The 12,619-nt window shown below is 45.1% G+C and overlaps 1 protein-coding gene across 2 annotated transcripts in view; it reads left to right on the top strand.

Moving 5' to 3' along the window:
* The window catches only part of PRKAG2 (protein kinase AMP-activated non-catalytic subunit gamma 2), a 375,527-nt gene that overhangs the window by 269,886 nt on the left and 93,022 nt on the right, over nt 1-12,619 (top strand). The gene's annotated exons all lie outside the window — the stretch shown is intronic.

The raw sequence follows: 12,619 nt of genomic DNA, 5'->3' as shown, positions 1-12,619 counted from the left end.
TTAAAAAAAAAAAAAAAAAAAAAAATTTAAAGCCCCATACTCACCAGCTGTAGTAGCAGGGGCTGTGGGGACTCTGGGGCCTCCTGGCAGAGCCTTTTCATGCAGTCCCTGATTGCCCCCAGCCCCAGCACCCTGGCACTTTAAAAAAAAACAAAAAAAAAAACTTTGCAGTCACTGGCTGCAGGAGTGGCCATCAGGGCCCCTGGATGCTTATGACAGAGTCCCTCCCCTGCCCCCAGTGTAGCACAGGGTATTGAGGGGCAGCAGGGCTTGCATCCCCACCCCGCCTGGCACCCACATGGCAGCTGCCCCATGGTACAGGTGCAGCATGGCTCAGCCGGGTGCTGTGCACTGCCTGGGACCTGGGATGGCTCCACCTGTCAGCTGGAGCCCGGCACTGCTCGGCCCCAGCGCCCTGCCAAGCCATGTTGCACTCCTGCCATGTTGAACCCGTGCCATGCAACAGCTGCCAGGTGGGGGGTGGGGTTGATCCCTACTGCCCCCCCCCCCACTGCCCTGTGCTGCACAGGGGGGCTCTGCCATGAGCACTTGGAGTCCCTGATTGCTGCTGCTACAGCTGGTGAGTGCAGGGCTCTTTTTAAGTGCCGGGACTAGAGTGGGGCTGGGCAGGGCAGCCATAGGGGCTTCTTCTGCAACCCCCCCACCACCATATGGGGAGAGGCAGGCACAGCCAGAGGAGCCACAGGAGACCCTGCAGCCCATCTGGCTGTCTCTGCCTGTCCCCAGCCAATCGGAATCTCCGAAACAGCATGGAAACTGCAACAGATTTGGCCAAATTGAAACAGAGTAGTGATCCAAAACGAATCACTGTCCTCTGAAACAGCTGCATCTGAAATCAAAAAGAGACATAGCCGTTTCACACAGCCCTAATAGTCATTGATCTGGGATGATTTAGGAGCAGCATTTGTGCAGGGATTGGGCCAGATGACTCTGGATGTCCCTTCCAACCCTAGGATTCTGATTTGATTGTGTTTTGCTTCTTAAAGCATGAAACTTGTAGCAATTATTTGCGTTCTAGCCTGTTGCACTTACAAACTGGATTTTAAACCTAGTGCTTTAAGAATTGACCCAAGACTCAGTTGATTAATAGCATAAAGGCTTGCTTTAATAACTATCAACAAGTCATAAAACTAAATGACAGAAGAAGACTTTCTTAGTATTCAATACCTGAGCTATTACAGTCCTCATTATTTTAGCTGCAAGAGATTTTTACCCAAGCAGGCTGGAAGCGGTTCTTGTCAGCTTTCACAGAGTGTGGGTCGTTCACTTGTGAGATGGGTGCAGGATGTTTTCTTGATCTTCCCTGAACTGCTCACCTTGCTGGCAGTTCTGTCTTGCTTTTTATACTGTTTTAATTGTATAGCTTTAAAGTTGTTGTTTTTTTTCTTGATGGTTGGTTGATTAAAGTCAAAACAAAACCGGGAGGAAAAGGGGGCAGATCATTACATTACAGTTGTTAAATTGCCTGACTCCTGTTTATGGATTTGTCCAGGTGTGAAGGCTTGTGTTTCTGGCAGCTGCTGACAAGCTTGGAAGTTATAGATCAATTAAAATGTGATGGGTCTTGAGTGGCTAATCAGGATACTTAGAGGCATTGGTTACCAAACCTGTCTTTGGATATTTGTTTAACAGTGGGGCAGATTTGCCATAGCCTGTACCAGTGATGGTCTATTTAAAAAACTTGAAGCAGACGCTGAATGATTGAGACATTTGTAACACCTTAGATGAGGGGTAGGCAACGTTTTTTGGCCAGAGTGCCGAAAAAACCACAATGTCTACCTCGGAAGTTGCTGGAGTGCCAGCATGCCAGAAAAACAAAATGGGGGGGCACTGCATATTAGTGTATTCAATAATTATAAATGTTTCCTTTGTCGTTGTGTATTCCTTTTTCGTTGAGCATGTTGCAATGAGAGAGAGAAAAAAAGAAACAAATAAGAGGAAAGAGAGAACGAGAAAGGAGAGCAGAGAAAGAACCAGACACACTCGGACAGAAAACCACGTGCACAGACGCAGAGAACCAGAACAGACGCATGCACACAAACATCCAGAACTGGACACGTGCGCACACAGACGCACAAAACCAGACAGAGGCAGACAAACGTACAGAACCAGATGCATGAGCGCACGGAGCCGGGCTCCTGGACCACTGAACAAAGTCCGACCCAATAATGCCCTGGTCCTAACAGAGCCCCTGTGCATCCCCAGGGAGCCAGCCCCGGGGTTGCAGCTCAGCTGGCCAAGGCCCTGGCCCAGAGCCTGCCCATCAGCCCAACCACCCACCCACCCCACACAGCTAAGCCTGCAAAATGTGTGGCACTCCTGGCAAGGGGCAGCGCCAGCCTCATCCTGGTGCAGGGGCTGGGCTGGGCCAGGGCTGGGTTCGGAACAGGTGTGAGTCAGGTGGGCTCAGCTGCAAGCAGCCTGGTCTCTGTGGTTGGCAGCAGCTACCAGAGCCTGGGCTGGCTGCAGCCGGAAGGCTGCAAACAGCTGCTCCAGGCTCTGGCACCAGCTCTGTACTGGTGGGTGCACATGTGCCTCGGAGCAAACGGGGATAGGGCCTGAGGCAGCACAGCCCTCCTGCTGTCCGCTCTGAGGTGCATGTGCAGTCGCTGCCAGCATGGAACTGATGCTGGGGCTGTGGAGCCTGCTGCAGCTGCCCAGAGCCCAGGCTGGCTACAAACAGCTGTCGGGCTCCAGAGCCCAGTCATCAGCTCCGTGCCGGCAGCGGGAAAGAGGCCGGGGTTGCGCTGCCTCAGGCCCCTCACCCACTGTCTGCTCTGAGGCGCACGTGCACCTGCCAGTATGGAGCTAATGCCGGAGCCCGGAGCAGATGTTTGCAGCCTCCTGGCTGCAACTGGCCCAGGTCCTGGGTAGCTGCTGCCAACCACGGAGCCTGGTTTGCTTGGCAGCAGCCTGGGCTTCGTGGCTGGCAGAAGCTGCCTAGAGCCTAGGCTGGTGATGGCGTGCCAAGCAAAACGGCCTCGCGCGCTGTGCTCAGCGCATGTGTCGTGGGTTGCTGACCCCTGCCTTAGACAGTGGATGCCTGTTTTGAGAAATATGAGGGTGTTAACCAGGCATGTCTTTGTCACATTCAAGACATCTTTCCTGTACTGAGTATACCTTCTACAGGTTTTGCTTGAAATGTATATTTAGTCGTTTGTTTTCTTTAGTTGCTAGTTTAATTGAAATGTATATGTAGTTTTTTGGCCTTGTCTAGTTACACTAGCTCAGTCTTTTTCTCTTGGTCTCTTAGCTTGGAAATACACATGTGATGAGTGTGTCAGGTGTCTGCCAACAATTTTCCTTTCAGAGGAGCCATCAAACTTATTTTGAGGTTTGAGTGTGGTAGAGAGTTGAGGCCTATGCAACTCAATGCCTAGTTTGTGGCAACCACTAACAGAGCTTCTCTATAGCACTCTCACCATCCTATTCACTCTTGCCCTGGCCTTCATTATGACTGTTATCATTTTATTGCATGGGTCTGGTATTGGGTGATGCAAGCTTCACTTTCTCTACACCTAATAGGTTGCAACCATTAGTGGAGTTTGCTTATCTTTGTGACAGACTTGTCACCACAACCCAGGCTTGCCCCAGCCTCTGTATTGCATTTTTGTGGAAGAGGTGCTGTCCAAGCTTTTATAGCCATCAGGCCTGGAAATCAAAGTCTGCCCTTTAGTTACAAAACTATAGTAGCTCAGTTCTTTCTCCCAAATCTTGGACTTGAAGTGATTGAAATGATATGGTGAAGAAACTGTAGAAGATCTTAAGTAAGACAGTTGCACAGTATCAGTTCCCTGAGCTGCTAAGTCCCCACAGCTAGATGTTTGATTATTAAGAGAGAGGTAGGGACATATTTTTACAAATTGTTTATATTCCAGGCCAGAAACTGAAGCACTAGGTGTAAAGTATCCCATTTCCAAAAATCCTGCAAAATCTGAGTAAAATAAGTAAATTTCTCTTCTGGACTGGACAAGAACGTATTTGATAATTATGATTTGTTCTGGAAGGCAAAGTTCTTGAGCTGCTCATCAGCTAACTTTTTTGGTGCATCTAAAATCTCACTGAGGCTGTCTTAATGCATAAGGACTGCAACAGTTGGTATCAACAAAGAGCTATAGTATAACTTTTTTTTTTTAAAGACCCCCACCACAAAACTGGATATTGAGGCTCTTAGACAGCCATAACAAGACTGGTGACAGACACTTCAGTGCAGCTTTCTTACTAAGATACTTGAAGTTTGGGATTTTATTTTATAATTTAAACGACATCAAAGCAAAGGACATTCTAAAGGATGCCACATCTTAATTTACCCATTAAGTTTCAGTATTTGATATATGAGGTGGGTGTTGACATCAAAACTAACACTTCAGAAGCTGAAAGTAGCTTCAAATAATACATCTATATTATATCTTCTTGCCACTTAAAAAGCTTCAGAAAGACTTTTAAGCAAAGAAGTTGTGATGAAAGCAGAGCTGTTGGAGAAGTAAATACCTGCAAATCCTGGTTTTCATCTTGTTTTACTCTCTCCTTTTTTCTCTCCTTTTTTCCCCATTTTGTTTTTCTTAAATTGGAAAGTACTCATGGCTGTAAAGATAAGCTTGTAAATATGACTCTCATTCACCCAAAAGGCAAATAAAAAAACATGTACTTCTTAATTTCTGCATCCTTTCATAAATCTTCAGTAAGTAGCTATTTATGAAGTTCTGCCATCAGTCTTCATTTTTCTATAGAGGGAGTAATGCTGTCCCAAATCATATGGCTGTCCCATGAATACATCCTGGAACAAGATTTGCCTCTTCTCTAACAACATTGCATGTACATTCCTATTATTTGAAAATTTGGTGCAACTACCAGGGTTTTTTTTTTTTCAGTACTGCAAGCTAGACAGTATTCTCAGTTTTTCATATTTGTGCATTTGTACTCATCTCAGAAAGGAGAAATTAAAGTGCTGACTTTATTGTTTCACCTTGGTGACTTCAGACCATTGATCAAGGTCATTTTGAAATCTTATCATACTTCCAAAATGCTTGCAACTTCCCTGCCCCTAGCCTGGGGTCATCTATAATTTTCACTAAGCGTACTTTCCACTCCATCATCCAAGTGAGTATGGAAAATGCTGTATAAAATGGGGCTCAGAACAGACCCTGCAGGACTCTGTTTGAAATGCCTCCATCATTTGACCATAAACCATTGAAAAATAGGAAGTGAAATTCCCTGCCCCCAAACACCGAACGCCTTTTCTTATCGTGAGCAAAGGAAGGAAATACGGTTTAGTTCAAGTCAAGATAGTGGCATGTAGGACAGTATCAATAGCCTTTCTAGAAAGTAAGAAACAATAGTATTTTCTGTTTCCTCCTCGTGTACTAGTCCAGTTGTCCTGCCAAAAAAACAATGATTCGTTTTCTGACATGACCTGTCCTCAACAGATCCATCCTGGCTGTGTATTGAATCTTCTTATCCTGCAGGTATCAATAAATTGTTTAAGAGCTTGTTCCAGTACCTTTCAGGATTTCAAGATTGAGCTGACTGGTTCATTATTTCCAGGGTGGTAGTGGGAATGATGGTATGTTTGCTGTTGGTAGGATCCATGGTTTAAAAAAAAAATTAAGAAAAACAAAACAAACGCATTTTTCCCTTCTCCCATCCTTGAGGACTTTACGTGTTCACAAGTTCGTGAGGATGATTACTAATAGTTGAGAGAGTACTTCTGCTAGATCCTTCTGTTCCCTAGGCTTTGCTGACTTATCTAAATACCTTTTTATTTGCTAAAATTATTTACTGCCCATTAAGTATCTCATCACAATTAACCTGTTTTCAGAAAAGTGAAACAGAATAGGTGTAGAATACTTCAGTCTTAAAATCATCCATTATTTAGTCCTTTTTCAGTTAAGTAAAAGATCTGTTTTCTCCAGAGCTTTTTTTTGTCTTTTTCCCCTACCCCTCATGTAATTTAATACCTGTTTTATGTCCTCTGCTAGTTGTACCTCATTTAGGTGTTCTAACTTTATCCTTATGTGGTTTTGCTATTCCTTTATGTTCATCCTTTGTCATGTGCCCTTTTTCCATTTGTATGATTCTTTTTTACTTTCAAAGCAGTGAAGAACTTCTGATGCAGCCATATATTGATTTTTTTTTTTCACTATGTTTGCTCTTTTATTGCAGGATATTTTGCCTTCACGCAAATGCCTTTTTTGCATTATGCCATTTAATATAGCATATTTAAGTCACTGCCAACTTTTTATGCCCTCCTCTGTCACTTGGATCAGGTAATCTTCCCAAGACACTCTTTCTACCCTGTCCTTTTGTTTGGATAATCAAATCTGTAGCTTTTGTGATCAGCTTCATCCAAATTACCTCCCACTCTAGATTTTTCTGCCAGTTTCTCCACATAGGTCAGAATCAGATACAAGGTAGCCACTCTTAATTAATTTCCTCAACCTTACTAAACAAACGTTTTCCCAAACGCATTTAAAAACTTGATGGGCTCTTTGCCATATTGATCTCTAAATAGCTTATGGAAAAATAGTGGTTTTGGACAGAAAATCTCTGTTCCGTGCTTGCTTCTTGAGAGCTATAACAGTAAACACCTGTTCCAAGAGGTGGAACTTTTTGCCTATCTTGCTTTGTCAGAGAGAGGCATGCTGTACAACCCTGCAAGTCAAAACTGGCATGGTGGGTGGAGATCTCCAGAGTCAGGATCCAAGTCTGGGCAACACCTGCTGGTGCAGGCAGAAGAAGAGCTAGCAGCAGTGCTGGTGACATAGAAGAAATCACAAACTGATGGAAAATATTTTCTTCAGTACATGCAACAGCCTGTTCAGCAACACTGTTTATTGTTGTTATTTTTAACAACCAGTTTGTTTAACAACCAGTTTCAGTGGCTCTTGTTCACTGAGACTATGGGACAGAACCTAATGCTCAGATAATTAAACTAAATATATTTTAATTAAACCTGTGATTTAAGGTTGTCTATATCAATAAGATTGATGCATTCTTTCATTATCCCTAAGTAGGTAGAGTTCCTGCAGTTGACTATTTTTCAGATGCGACTTGCACAGCAGAGAACTTGTGTGGTCTGAATACTCAGTTTAGGTTTCCATTGCTCTCTTTATAGTAAGAAACTTCTATCTGGGGAAGAATCTGCTTTGGGGACACCATACTCAGCTGTGCCAGCTACTCCCTTCTACCTTGAAATAACTGTTTCCCTGATTACTTTGGATTCATTCAGAAATATTTTTTTCTCTCTTTTCATTTCCTATGTATTTATAGCCTGATTTTTTTCCCCCCCCCGCCCCCTCTTCACCTCCACTTGGTAATTTTCATTTACTTTCTGATACACTGTATTTACTCAAAACAAGATGAGGTGTTCCCCCCCCCCCCAATTGGCATGGGGAAAATAACCTCTCATTTTACAATTGCATACAATAAAATCTCACTAAAGACGTTGTCTATCATTAAATTGTTGCCAAAAGCATCATGGACTTAGCAATAGAAACCAACTGTGAAGTTGATTAAATGCAGCCAACACTGAGCATGTCTATAAAACACTTTTTTTTGGCAAAAATGAATGTCTATATATGTACATAGAAAGTTACATTTATACACCCTCTGGCATGCTTTTCTTTACACACCTTGGCTCACATTCCAAACCTGTGCACCCACTACGGTAAACGCACCTGTGCTGCCGCACACCTGTCCTCAGTCCTTTTCCTGACCCAATCGCACCGTCTTTTTGTTTTAGCCCTGATATGGGGTTTAAAATCTCAGTTCATTCGCCATCACCGTTGATTCCGCTCTTGCTGTCATCGTCGCCTTCACCTGGGCTGGTTGCCTTGTACTCTTCACTGTCACTGTCTGCTTCCCCTCTAGGGGGATCTTTGAAGAGCCTGTGTCCACTGTCCCTTTGCCAGGCTGCGTTGGCTGCGTCCTCTCTATCCTCCCACTGATTTCCTGTAGTAGGACTGGAGTTCCCTCAGAACCATTTTAACACAGTCTGCCACCCTGAGATTCATGTGCCTGTACATCAGGAGGCTCCTGGACTTCCACAGGGCACTCCTGGTGCAGTTCATGAACTGATCAGAATGGGCTGTCTGGTTCCCCTGGCATCTAGTCAGGTGCCTGTACAGCGCTGCCTCTCTTGGTCATCAATCCAACCCCTGTTACCATGTTGCAGAGTTGATTTACCTTTTTCCACACCTCCTTGACATACAAGCAGAGACATAGGAGGGGGTTGATGGTTTCTATGGCACCTTGGCAGATTGTCCTAGGGCAGATTGCTCTACATATCTGTCTCTGTGCTCTCACTGGGAGAGCTTGGTGGGCTATCAGCCAACACTGAGCATGCCTATAAAACACTTGGTCCACATTGAGCAAACATGCTGCTGGAACTTACCACAAGAATGGTTAGTGTTAAACATGCTCCCCCTCACTGCTGACACTTTCAAGTCATAGTGAGCCAGGACATTGCATACCGAGACTCCTCCCTCTGTTGTCCTGTCTCAGCCTGGTGGGTATGATAAGTGTGGCCCCACCCTCCATGAGATGAAGCCAGACCAGGTTGCCCTGTGCTTCATCTGCGTATAAATTTTTGGAGCATCCCAGGACGTGTTACAAAAAGATACCCAGTTCCAGTCATGAGTGGGGCTAATTAGCACATGGATCGTTTGTGCGGGGTTCTGGGATACACACCCATACTGGGCACTGGTGAGCTGTGGGGTCACCATGGCTTTAAATGCTGTTGACTCTGGTGGGGCCCAGCTCTATGAAATATATGATAAATCGTGAGACTTTGACTTTGGACTAATCTGTCTTGTGCTGCATATAAATTGATATTACGTGCCAAAGTGCTGCTCAAAAGTGTTTGTGGAGTACATTTTCTAAAACTTGCAGCAATATAAAAAAAGGTAACGTGCACCAACTCTAAGTGCATGCATACTGTATGCAAATAGTAACAGCCATGTTTAATTTCAGGGTTATTGTTTTCAATTTTGCTCCTCACTTCCATGTGCTCAGGGAGAACAGGATCTGACAGTAAAGAGAGGGGGAAGGGGCTGCCAAGGCAGAAAGCTGGGGGGAAGCAGAAAGCAAAGGGCTATCTGACCCCCCAGATTTATTTTCCCTGTTGTAGCAGTGGGAAACCTCCAGTAGTTAGATTCTATACCTGTAAAATTACAACAAATTTATAAATTTTCCATGTATGTAATCTAATAATTGGGGATTCATTTTATAGGCAAGGTAATCTTCTGTTCATAGAATCATAGAAAATCTGGTCTAACCCCCTGCCCAAAGCTGGACCATCCCCATCTAGATCATCCCAGCCATGGCTTTGTCTAAATGGTTCTTAAAAACCTCCAAGGATGGAAATTCTACTGCCTCTAGGTAATCTGTTCCAGTGTTTCACCACCCTCCTAGCCAGGAAGTTTTTCTTAACAGCCAGCCTAAATCTCTCTTGCTGCAACTTCAGACTGTTGTTCCTTGTTCTGTCATCTCTCACCACTGAGAACAGTCCAGCTCCATCCTCTTCAGCTACCTGAAGGGTGGTTCCAAAGGCTGCTATCAGATCCCCTCTCAGTCTTCCCTTCTGCAGACTAAATAAACCCAGTTTTCTCAGCCGCTCCTCATAAGTGCCGCACCTCCCAAACATTTTCATTGCTCTCTGCTGGACTCGCTTCAACTTGTCCACATCCTTTCTATAGTGTGTGTGGGGGGGGGGCAAAACTGGATACAGAACTCCAGATGTGGCCTCACCAGTGCAGAATAGAGTGGAATAATCACTTCCCCCCAGTCTGCTGGCAACAATTCTAACAATGCAGCCCAGTATGCCATTAGCCTTCCTGGCAACAAGGGCGCACTGTTGGCTCATATCCACTTTGTCCTCTGTAACCCCCGGGTGCTTTTCTGCAGAGCTGCTGCCCAGCCAGTCAGCCCCCAGCCTGTACTGGTGCATGGGATTGTTCCATCCCAGGTGCAGGACTTTGTGCTTGTCCTTGTTGAACCTCATGAGATTCCTTTTGGTCCAATCCTCCAATTTGTTGAGTTCTCTGAATCCTAACCCTACCCTCCAGTGTATCTACTACACCCCTCAGCTTGGTGTCATCCATAAACTTGCTGAGGGTGCACTCCGTCCCATCTTCCAGATCATTAATGAAGATATTGAACAAAACCAACCCCAGGGGCACTCCATTTGATACTAACTGCCAGCTAGACATTGAGCCATTGATGACTACCCTTTGAGCCCGACAATCCAGCCAGCTTTTTATCCACCTTATGGTCTATTCCTCCAACCCAAACTTCCTCAGCTTGCTTGCAAGAATGCTGTGGGTGATGGTATCAAAAGCCTTGCTAAAGTCAAGGTGTATTACGTCCAGAGACTACCCGAGCAGGGTATGGGGCCCACGGCAAATCAGCCTGTGCAGGGCCCTGCCCACAGATGCGAGGAAGTTGGCGGTGGATTGAGCAGTGGGGGGGTGGGGGTGGCGAGCAGCCAAATGCACCAGATTCGGCGGGGTGGAGGGTGCCAAGTGGCTGGGCATAAAGCTGGCATCAGCGCAGACTTGCCACGCTTCTCTCCCCCCTGGGGTGGTCATCTTGATGCCCCCCTCTAGAGACAGCCCTGATTATGCCCACTGCTTTCCCCACATCCACAGTGTCAGTTATCTCATTGTAGAAGGTAGTTGGGTTGGTCAGGCATGATTTGCCCTTGGTGAATCCATACTGACTGTTCCTAATCACCTTCTCCTCCAAGTGCTTAGAAATGGATTCTGTGAGAATATGCTTCATGATTTTTCCGGGGACTGAGGTGCGGCTGACAGATCTATAGTTCCCTGGATCCTCCTTCTTCCCTTTCTTAAAGATGGACACAACATTTGCCCTTTTCCATTCATCCAGGACTATCTCTGATCGCCGTCATTTTTTAACGATAACGGCCAGCGGTTCTGCAATCACGAGCCAGCTCCCTCATCACCATCAGATGCATTACCTCCAACCCCATGGATTTGTACACATCTAGCTTTTTTAAATAGTCCCTAACCTGTTCTTTCACCATTGAGGGCTGCTCACTTTCTCCCCAAACTGTGATGCCTGGTGCAGTAATCTGGGAGCTGTCCTTGCCTGTGAAAACTGAGGTAAAAAAAGCATTGAGCCACTTCAGCCTTTTCTTCATCACCTGTCTGTCAGTAGGTTGCCTCCCCCATTCAATAAGGGACCCACACTTTCCCTGACCTTACTCTTCTTGGTAACATACTTGTAGAAAACAAGTATTTGAGTAAATATGGTCCATCTACAACTTTGGCTGTACATACATAGCCTGTGTTTAAAATCGTATGTTACTGCAGTAGGAAGTTGCAAAAAATGAGTCCGCTGCAGTCTCTTGACTGTTGCTGACTGTCCGCTGGTGGGGGCAAGTTTCCCCCCTAACTCAGGAGGCACCAGTCACCCATGCCTGGCACAGGTGCCAGAGTGTGGTATGCCACAGGCATTTTGCTTGGCACATGTGCCTCGAGGTGGACAGCGGAGAAGGTGCTGAGCTGCGACAACAAGAATCACTCCCTTTACAGCTTCGCTGCCATCTGCCCCTGTCACACCAGCATCTCACAAGTCGAGGTTGCAGGTGTTTTTCACACTCTGCCCAAAAACGTTGCCTGCCCCTGGTCTAAATGCATAGCAAGATAGATGGGGGCAGATAGGGAAGACCTAAAATAGTGCAAAAATACCCAATCTCAAATCCATTTATTAAAAAAATGCATGTAGATATAACCTTTATTTTATATCCCCAAATGCCTTCAGATAGTATTGTACTTCTTGTTAAAGGTGTTGTTTAATTTTATTTAATGTGTTAAAAGTAAGATTATACAGACATTTGATATCTGTCCTTCATTCAAGAAGTTTAATCTCAGCAAATGGATCACTGAAGTACCAGTTACTTGAATGCTTGAATACTTGTCTGGATAAAGAAGTGGAGCTTAGAAAAGTCGTAAACTGTAAATGACTGTGCATTTGCACACATTCACTGTCGTTCTATCTTTAGCTGTGCAGTAATAGACCTTAAGTCTGGGCAGTAGCAGTAAGTCCAGCACTATTACTGATAATGATCATCTCAGTCTCTGAGGGAGAGAGAGAGGACTTTTGTCTGTTCAGTCATGATTTCAGATGTGGTTGGCAGAGCTTGGGGAATATCTACAGAGTGTCTACTCAGTCCATAATTAAGATTGGTAACACTGCAACCAGTCCTTTGTCTGGACATACCGTGTGAATTGGGTCACATCTTCAGCATAGTTTTGAACCATTCTGAAACTTATTTCTAAGTATGCTTTTACCTCTGAAAATTTTGTCTTGTGTCACAACTTATTGTTCACGTATGCCACTAGAAAGTAAGAATAGTTCAGACATGGTGATGCTTACTAAGGAAAGGACTAGATAGATGTGCATGTGTCTTGGGCAGTCTTGAATTCTATAGTGGGGGACCTCAGTGGAATACCTTGTAGCCACCAGCTCAGAGACTTTCTCTGTGCCCTGGAGTAATACAAGACATATAACCTGATGTCATTTTACAGTGCTTCTCATCTGAAACCTCCACGGACTACATTTCCCCCCCCCCCCA

This window comes from Gavialis gangeticus, unplaced genomic scaffold (assembly GCF_001723915.1).
Source record: "Gavialis gangeticus isolate Ggan-Ray unplaced genomic scaffold, GavGan_comp1, whole genome shotgun sequence".
NCBI lineage: Eukaryota > Metazoa > Chordata > Crocodylia > Gavialidae > Gavialis > Gavialis gangeticus.
The sequence above is the reverse complement of the archived record's forward strand: the minus strand, read 5'-3'. Positions and strand labels throughout refer to the sequence as shown.